General features: G+C 39.1%; 1 long non-coding RNA gene across 1 annotated transcript; it reads left to right on the forward strand.

Annotated features, from left to right (window-relative positions):
- Positions 1-902: 902 nt before the first annotated feature.
- On the forward strand, positions 903-3,318 carry LOC131217254 (uncharacterized). The gene is made up of 2 exons (XR_009157239.1): positions 903-1,048; positions 2,705-3,318. It is a non-coding gene; the product is annotated as an uncharacterized LOC131217254 (long non-coding RNA).
- The last annotated feature ends 5,531 nt before the right edge of the window (positions 3,319-8,849 follow it).

Genomic DNA, 8,849 nt, shown 5'->3' on the forward strand with positions numbered 1-8,849 from the left:
TGCGGTGGAGCTCACGGGATCTTCCCATGAGGTCGACCTGTGTGGCGTATCGAGCGTCAACACCGTGCGAGGACCGCACCTAATATGGGTCATTTGAAACTTGTCTTGTCCCTATTGACCCGACCTTTTGAGGTCCACCTTGATGCAGATGTTTTATCCACTCCGTCCTTTCATTTTTTAATATTGTTTTAGATATGAGCTAAAACATAAGATAGATAAAAATTTCAAGTAGACCACCCGATGGGATAATAACTTCCGCTGTTGAAACCTTCTTTGGATCTACTACGATGTTTATTTGCCATCCAACCCGTTCATAAGGTCACACGTGCCTGGATGAAGGGACAACACAAATATCAGCTTGATTCAGAACTTCTACGGCCATCAAGAAGCTTTCAATGGTAGGCGTTCAATACCCTCAGTCTCCTGTGGTGTGTTCCACTTGAGATTTTTATCTGCTTAGTTTTTGTCAAAGTATTTTCAAAAAACGGATGGACGGCGTCGATAAAACAATCATATCACTGCAGGAATATAGCTGGAGGCCTCTCCAAGCAGTCCGCTTCGCATAAGGTTACGGTGATAGTTTATCACCAAACCGAGGTTACTCATCCACCGTCCAAGTGGTATGTATCCACCATAATCCAGACTGTCCAAATTATGGTCCCCACCTTAGATGGAACATATCCCTAGCTTCACACTGATTAGGTGACCTTAACCACTGAACGTTTCATGTGTTACCATCATTTTAACCACCACCATCTGGACGGTTAAGATCATCCAACCAGTGTCACTTTCACGACAGGCTCCAATCTCCATCGAGAATAAGCCGAAAGATTTGGATACTCAGAATTGCACGATACGTATTCCATCTGTGCTGTAGATGTGTCACCACCGTTTAGAAAAGACGGTGGTGAACCATCACTGATTGTAGTGTCCTGTCTATTTATTCCATCCTCTATCCTTCTTCGAAACAAGAGAATAATCTAAGGTAGGTTATCATCATCCTTGAATAGCATCTTGTATTTGAAGAAATGTCGAGCAGAATGATCAGGTCCGTTCATATTTTTTTTTTTCTAATCCTTTTTATTACTATATTTAGGTTGGATATTTAGGTTGGATTTTGTTATTGATTATTCATGTATATTTCCAATCTAAAATAAGATGATATTGACATCATTATCAGGAAGTTTCGTATCTCTAACCTCAGTGCAGGATTCTGTGTATGTGGGGCCCATCGCTCTCTGTTCCAGACCCTTGATCTGTTCAGGCCCACAGTAGAAGGGGGAATTACCATTAAGTCTCCCTTTTCACCCATCCTAACCCTCCGATCTTCGGCCGTTGTGTTTTTCTTGATAGCCTTTTGTGGGCCATGGATAATATCTTCCAATCTTGGAGATCTTTGGGGGAGGGGAAAGGTGTGGCCCATCAGATTGACCGTCCGTAAGGTTGGACCTGGGCCAGACCATAGCCCGGTTCAACCCATGAGTCTGACCGGGTTTACTATCCACCTGTTAATCACACCAATGCTAAGTACACGAACCGAGCTAGCTCGGTTAGCTCGCTCGACTCGATTCGAAGCTGAGTTCGAGCCGATTTTTTAGCTCGAAAATGCGCTGGCCCCATCTCGACTCGGATCGAACCCATCCAGTTTGGTGACCCAGTTACTTTGATATTGATGTTTCTCACCAAGTGTTTGATGAAATGACTCAAAGAAGTGTGGCTGGTGGCAAGGAAGGTGTGTATATGAAACGAACACCTTTTTTTTTCTTGATTTTTATGTTGCTTAGAAGGTGTTTGATAAAATACCTCTAAAATCATTGTTGCTGTCTCAAATACAGCGAGATTTTGAAAGTGTAGTCTAGGTGTCTGTGAAAATGCTGCATTGGCAAACTCGGCTCGAACTGGCCCAAGCTACTGACCGAACCGAGCCGAGCTGGCTAGTCAGGCTCGAGGACCAACCCGAGCCAAGTTCGAGTTGAGGTAAGCTAGTGGCCGAGCTGAGTCGAGCTGAGTCCAGTTCGACTCGATGTACACCCCTAATGCTAACTAAGTATGGCCCAATTAATTATCGGATCTAAAGATTAGGCCCAGTCCAACCCACAAACATGGGTTGGGTTGGACCATGGGAAAAATGGCCCTGGCCTGCTCATGAGGTAGGTTTGCGCCAAGCTAAATGGGTTGCAGGTCGGACATGAGCTACAAGATATGACCCATTTAAGTAAATGGGTTGGGGTGGCTTGAACCCAACCAGACCTGACTCGCCCATATTGGCTATCAATGGGCTAGACCAGATGACCCAACTAGACCCAGCCCAAAAATATGACATATTTATGTATCCATTAATTGGGCCCCACATTTCATTCTAAAACCTGAGGTGGGTTCGGTCAGTCAAGCCCGACCTTACAAGTAAATGGGTCCAATTGGGTCTGTCAACCAAGTTAGAATTAAATGGGTCCGTTGGGTTGGCCTTGGGCCTGATGAATTTTAAGTGTGTTGGGTCGGGGATTCGGTTTGGGGTACAGTTCTTGCCTAGTTTAGGAAATGGGCCTGGCTCAAGCTGACCCTAACCCGACCAAGGTTCAAGAAATCCCATTGGAGGTTCATAAATTGATAATTCCTCTCATATATCAACTGTTCTAAACAAAAGAAAACTATGATAAATTGTGACATTTATGATGAATCTTTTCGTTTGATGATGATTATGCAGAACTGAAAGTACTCTTCGTGTCCAGAAGATCGATTGGGAAATGTCAAATATCCTTGTTGTCAAGAACACGGTTATAGGAAATGCTGATAACCTACGCCAAAAGAAGCTAAAGACATCTCAATGTGCAACCTTTGTAAGGATTTGAGTCACCACCATAGGAATGGGGGGAGTTGGAAAGATAATAGTCATGCAAAATTCAAGCCTCCACCATGTATTTAGCTAAGTTGTCGAAAGATTAGAACCCAACAGTACCTTTAAAGTTATGGATCTGACATTTCTAATCTACAGACAACTCTTGCTCATCTTAGAAGATGTTTGGGAAAGATCAGGTATACTTAGCTATGAGCTTTAAAATCCATGTAAAGAAAAGCTGCTCGTATAACTGTTTATAAACCCAAGCAATACTAAAGTATAGTTCAAAAGAAGGAAGGTAATTCTTCCGTACAAAAATGAAATAACGATCTAAGATGAGACAGAACGCATGGTGAGTTTGGGACATTTTGGAGGAGAAAAATGCATGATATTGTTCGAGATAAGAAAATGCTTAAAGATGTTTATATGTTGGAAAAATGTTATTAGAGGAGACAAGCAAACATATGCGATGTGATTCAAGAGATTTTTTACAATTTGCAACTCACTCGAAAATCACTAGAGTACATAATGGAGTACATAATGTAACTCGATACAATACACTAGATTTTTTTTTGTACCCCTTTTAAAAGAGATGTCTTATATTTATTCTTATGCATGTTATGCATTGTAAAGGGTTCGCATTGCTGCAGTTATTCAAAATATACATATGAAAAATAATATGGATACCATGGAATCTAGAGTCAATTGTATTTTATTTTTTTATCTCTCTCTTTTTGCAATTGATGGAAATTAATTTACTTTAAAATTTTAATTATTTGGATAACTGATCCTTTTAGCATGTTAAAAATAAATAAATAAACAGTTGGTTGGCATACCCAATAAAAAAACGTACATGCCCATAGATTAAGTTTTTGGGAATCATCAATTCAGTTGATAAAATTACAAGAACAATGATTTATTTCTACAACTACTTTTTACAATACAAAGAGTGGAAAATATTATAACGACAGAACTTAATTAAAATTACCTCAACGAGGGCAACATGCATGGCTGAGACATATCATTGGCACGAACAGAAGGCTTAGATTTCAAGCCCAGCTCGGCCTTCAGGCCAAGATTAGGGGCCTCGTTCACCTACTTGAAAATGATGGCGACTCTGTCACTGGCCCATAGAATGTTTTACAGCAATCCAGACGGTCAAAATCGCCTAACCAGTTGTGGATGGAGCATAGCACAAAAAATGCAATGAGAAAATGCTAGAAACCATCCGATTTTTCTCCTGTAATTCAAACCACTCACTATTTTACTTTTGACCATAAAGCACACAGGCCCACAATTTGGATGGTCTGGATGGCAGTACATGGTTGCTCCATGTGAAGTCCATGAATCAGTATTAGTACGCATTCATCTGGACACAGAATACTTGGCGTACGTATATCTCAATCTAAACCGTTGAAATTACGTTCATGAAAAAGCTAGAGGAAATTATAATAATATGAGTGGGGTTTGTGACCATTAAAATGACGGTTAAAACGAAAAATATGGGAAGCCTATTATTGAAACCTTCCATGGGGCAACTGTGATGTTTTACATGTCATCGAAGCCATTCATAAGGTGGATCTGAATCTGGTCAGGATGAAGGGAAAAACCAAATATCAGACTTGTCTAAATTTTCAATTGTCCCCAAGAAGATTTCAATGGTTAGGGGTTCCTATTCCCTCTTCTTTTTTTTCTCTCTTGATGTGGCCTACTTGAGTTTTGGATCAGCCTTATTTTTCAGATCATACTCTAACATAAGTTTAATGGATGGAGTGGATGTCACGTATACATCATGGTGGACCATAGAGCTTTTTGTTATGCGGGCTCTCTGCAGTCGTTGTTACAAGGCAAGTTTGAAATCAAGTGATATTGAATTACATTAGATGAAATTAACACTATTATTATTTATTATAGAATGATTATATGTCTAAAAATGCTATGATATTTTGGCCATCCAATCCAACGGTTGAATTAAATTCTTTCTTGAAATTTAGCCCTTGACACGGGTGTCATCAGAATGATCGAGGTTTGTGGAGATGCTCAGTTGATAGTGAATGAGTGACTGACAGCTTTGCTGTCAAGAAAGGATTGCCAACCAGAACACAGAACTGCTTTGAAACAGATGAGTGAAGAAATGCCACACCTTTATGGCGGAATTTCTCCAACAGTACAATCTCTCAAGGTAGAATTGGAGTCCTTGTGAGGAAAAATAAAGAAAAAGAAAAGGTGCAAGGCGAGGTTCTATTTAACAAATGAGTTCAAAAGAATTATCCCGGACATATTTCTTTAACACAGGCTAGGGAGTGAAGTTGAGTAGTTGTTTTGGTTATGCATCCTTTATCTAGCCAATCCATTTAGAGGGTGTTTGGCGCATAGTAGGGGAAGAATTGGATGAGATGGGATTCAAAAAAACATAATTATTATATATGGCAGGGATTGTCCCCCATGACCATGGGATAAGCTTAATTCCATGCTATGTTTGTAATACGGTGGTACATTGAATGGATATACCAACCATCATTTGAAACTATTGAAAATAACACGTGTTATATCCAAACCGTTCATCTGTTTTGTAACCTAATTTTATGGAGTGGGCCTAAAAATGAGGCAGATCCAAAACTTATGTAGCCCTAAAGAAGTTTTCAACAGTAGGTAATCAATCCCCACTGCTTTCTATGGTGGGTCCACTTTAGCTTTAGATCTACCTGATTTTTTGGCCCATGCTCTAAAATGATCTCAAAAAATGGGTGGATGGTATGGATATAGCCCACACATCATGGTGGGACCTTCGCAACTTGCTAACATTGAGTGGAATTGGCACAAGACCCAATGCAATTCCATCTAATCTAATTCCAAAGCTTTTTCGCTTTTTCCAAACATTGAGTGGAATTGGCATGGGACAAATGCAATTCCATCCCACCTAATCCCATCTAATACCTTGCGCCAAACGCCCCCCTATGGGAGATGCCAAACCTCTTTAGAAAAAACATCTTCAGATTTCAAAATTGTAATCAACATACTAGATTTTATAACTGCATTGGTCACCTATATTCATATGCAACTGGAACATGTAGACGGTGTGCATGGATGGACAAGGTGGATAAAACACATGCATCAAATGTCTTGAATTTTGAAATTCACACTAAATCTTGCTTATCTCCTTACGAAAACTACAAGTTTGAATATCTGAATTTGATCGAATGATATTCCACACCACCAAATCCTACCTAATTCATGCTCAAAACTAACATTTTTAGGAAGTTATTGTCCTTGACCGTCGCATACTAGCTACTACGGCTTCAGTAGCATTCTCTTTTCTTTTTTTCCTTTTCTGTTTTAACACACGCAACCGCCACACACCCATGCTTCAGTAGCATTCTCACTATTGAAGTGATGTCACCAATTTACATGTTCCCACCATGATGTATGTCTTGCACCCAAACCATCCATCCATTTGTAGATATCATCTTAGAGCATGAGCAAGATCTAAAGCTCAAGTGGTCGTCACCACAGAAAATAGTGGGGATTGAACACCTACTGTTAAAAACATATCAGGGGCACAGAAGTTTCTATCAAGCTGTTATTTATGTTTTCCCTATTGCAAAATATTGATTTTTAATATATATTTTAATAATAAAAATAATATATATATATATATATAATATAATATAATATAAAAAGTGTTTGAACAACATCTTTTTGTGGGTTTTGGGAATAGTCCCACATTGAAAAAAGAGAAGTTTTTTGGGTTTAAATGAAAGTGGTGAAGTATTATAATACTTACCCACATGGTCCAAAGGAGAATGGAACTTGCATGTTCCAGTGCATAATACTAGAACACCCGTGCACTCGAGCTAGGTGCGAGGGCGTGGGCATGTGAGACAGTGTGGCTATAGAGGCGCCAGTGGCACACTTTGAAAATGGTTTAACGGGATTTATATCCTCAGACCATAACCCCAGCCACCATAGCCTATATAAAGAGAGTCTGGATGGGTTTCCAATCTATCTCAACACACTTAAGTAATACCAATACGAATCAAAGCATCTCCTCTCCTACAGACCAAAATTCAACAATACAGCATGGTTGATCAAAACCATTACTTGAAGGACAGACCAGCGGTGTGGTCTAAAACGGTTCAACTGAACCAGTAGCTGAAGAACAGACCAGTGTAGTGGTCTTACTCACAGAAATCTTCTTCTCTCTTTTTCTTCTGAAATTTTTCCTTTTTCTGTATTTCTACTAGACTGTGTAACAGAGTTCCATTAGTAGGTCTTTATGTTTGTTAAACGCAGACCCACATCAGGCTCGTCATATCCGAGAAGCAGTTTGCCTATAACCTTTCAGCATACTCAATTTACTTGAGTAGGAGCAAATAATGCTTTAAAGATATCGTTCCAAACGTGCTTCAATCTGTCCTTATTTCAGATCAACTTGAATTTTTGGTTTTCATTTTTTTATAGAAAATATAATTCTGTAAATTTTTCCAACAATATTAAAGCATTATTTGACTGATGAAAGCTGATATTGTATCGTCAATCAAGTTGATGAATCAGGAATTGATTCGTCTTGAGCGGTTCGATGGAACCAATTTTACAAGGTGGCAAGCAAGCTCAAATTTCTTCTGACGGCACTGAAAAACTACTACATCATAGATCCAAACTTATAGTCGTTTCCTGAAACAATTGATAGTGACACTCCTAAACAAGTGGTTGCCTGCACCAAACGAGCTAAAGACGAACTTTTATGTCGTGGACACATTCTGAATGCGCTCTCCAACCGATTGTACGATTTGTATACATAGACATCATCAGCAAAAGAAATCTGGACCGCTCTAGAATTCAAGTACAAGGCTGAAGAAGAAGGTACCAATAAGTTTCTGATTGCCAGGTATTTTGACTTTAACATGGTAGATAACAAACCGATGTTACCCCAAATCCAAGAACTGCAGCTAATAGTAAACAAAATAAAAGTCATAAAGATTGATCTTCCTGAATCATTCCAAGTCGGGACTATAATCGCTAAACTACCACCAATGTGGAAAGACTATAGAAAGAAGTTGTTGCATAAGACTGAGGACTACACACTGGAAAAAATCAAGAAACATCTTCGAATTGAGGAAGAATCTCATAAGCACGACAAGAAGAATGATAACAGAAATTCCTCGTCTAAGGTACATGCAGTTGAAAATACAAATAACAAAAATCCAGAGAAGGACAATTCCCTAAAACCTAATGAAGAAAAATTCAAGAAAAACGCTCAAAAGAAGAACGAAAAGTTCAAAGACCCATGCCATGTCTGTGAAAAAACCAGGCACTATGCTCGAGTATGCCAATATCGCAAGTCTAAAAAAGAGGCGAGTATAGTAGAAGAATGCGATATTGTGGCTATGATCACTAAGGTGAATACTATCCAAGGAAAGGTTCCTGGTTGGTGGTATGATACTGCTGCCATCATACATGTGTACTACGACAGATCAGCCTTCAAAACCTATGAAGAATTGACCGGTGGTCAAGAAGTCCAAATGGGTAATGAAATCCGATCGAAGGTTATTGACAAAGGAACCGTCAAACTAATATTCACCTCTGAAAAGAAAGTGATTCTGACAAATGTCCTACACATCCCAGACATAAGGTGAAACTTAGTTTTGGGGACCTTCTAGGTAAACCAGGAATAAGGGTGGTGTATGAGTCAAGAAAACTGATTCTATCTAAGAATGGAAACTTTGTCGGAAAGAGATATGCTTGTAACGGTATGGTCAAGTTTTCTCTGCATGAAAGTAGCACTTTTATGTATATGGTTGAATCCGTTAGACTGTGGCATAATAAACTAACCCATATAGGATATAGTACCTTGAAGCTCATGACTAAGAATAGTTTAATCTTATATACAGATAATGAAACCGATAAGTGTGAACTGTGTATACGATCTAAAATGACGAAGAAACATTTTTCAAGTGTTAAAAGATCGTCTCAAGTATTGAATCTTGTGCACAGTGATATCTGTGAGTTAAAC

Source organism: Magnolia sinica, chromosome 1 (assembly GCF_029962835.1).
Source record: "Magnolia sinica isolate HGM2019 chromosome 1, MsV1, whole genome shotgun sequence".
Taxonomy (NCBI): domain Eukaryota; kingdom Viridiplantae; phylum Streptophyta; class Magnoliopsida; order Magnoliales; family Magnoliaceae; genus Magnolia; species Magnolia sinica.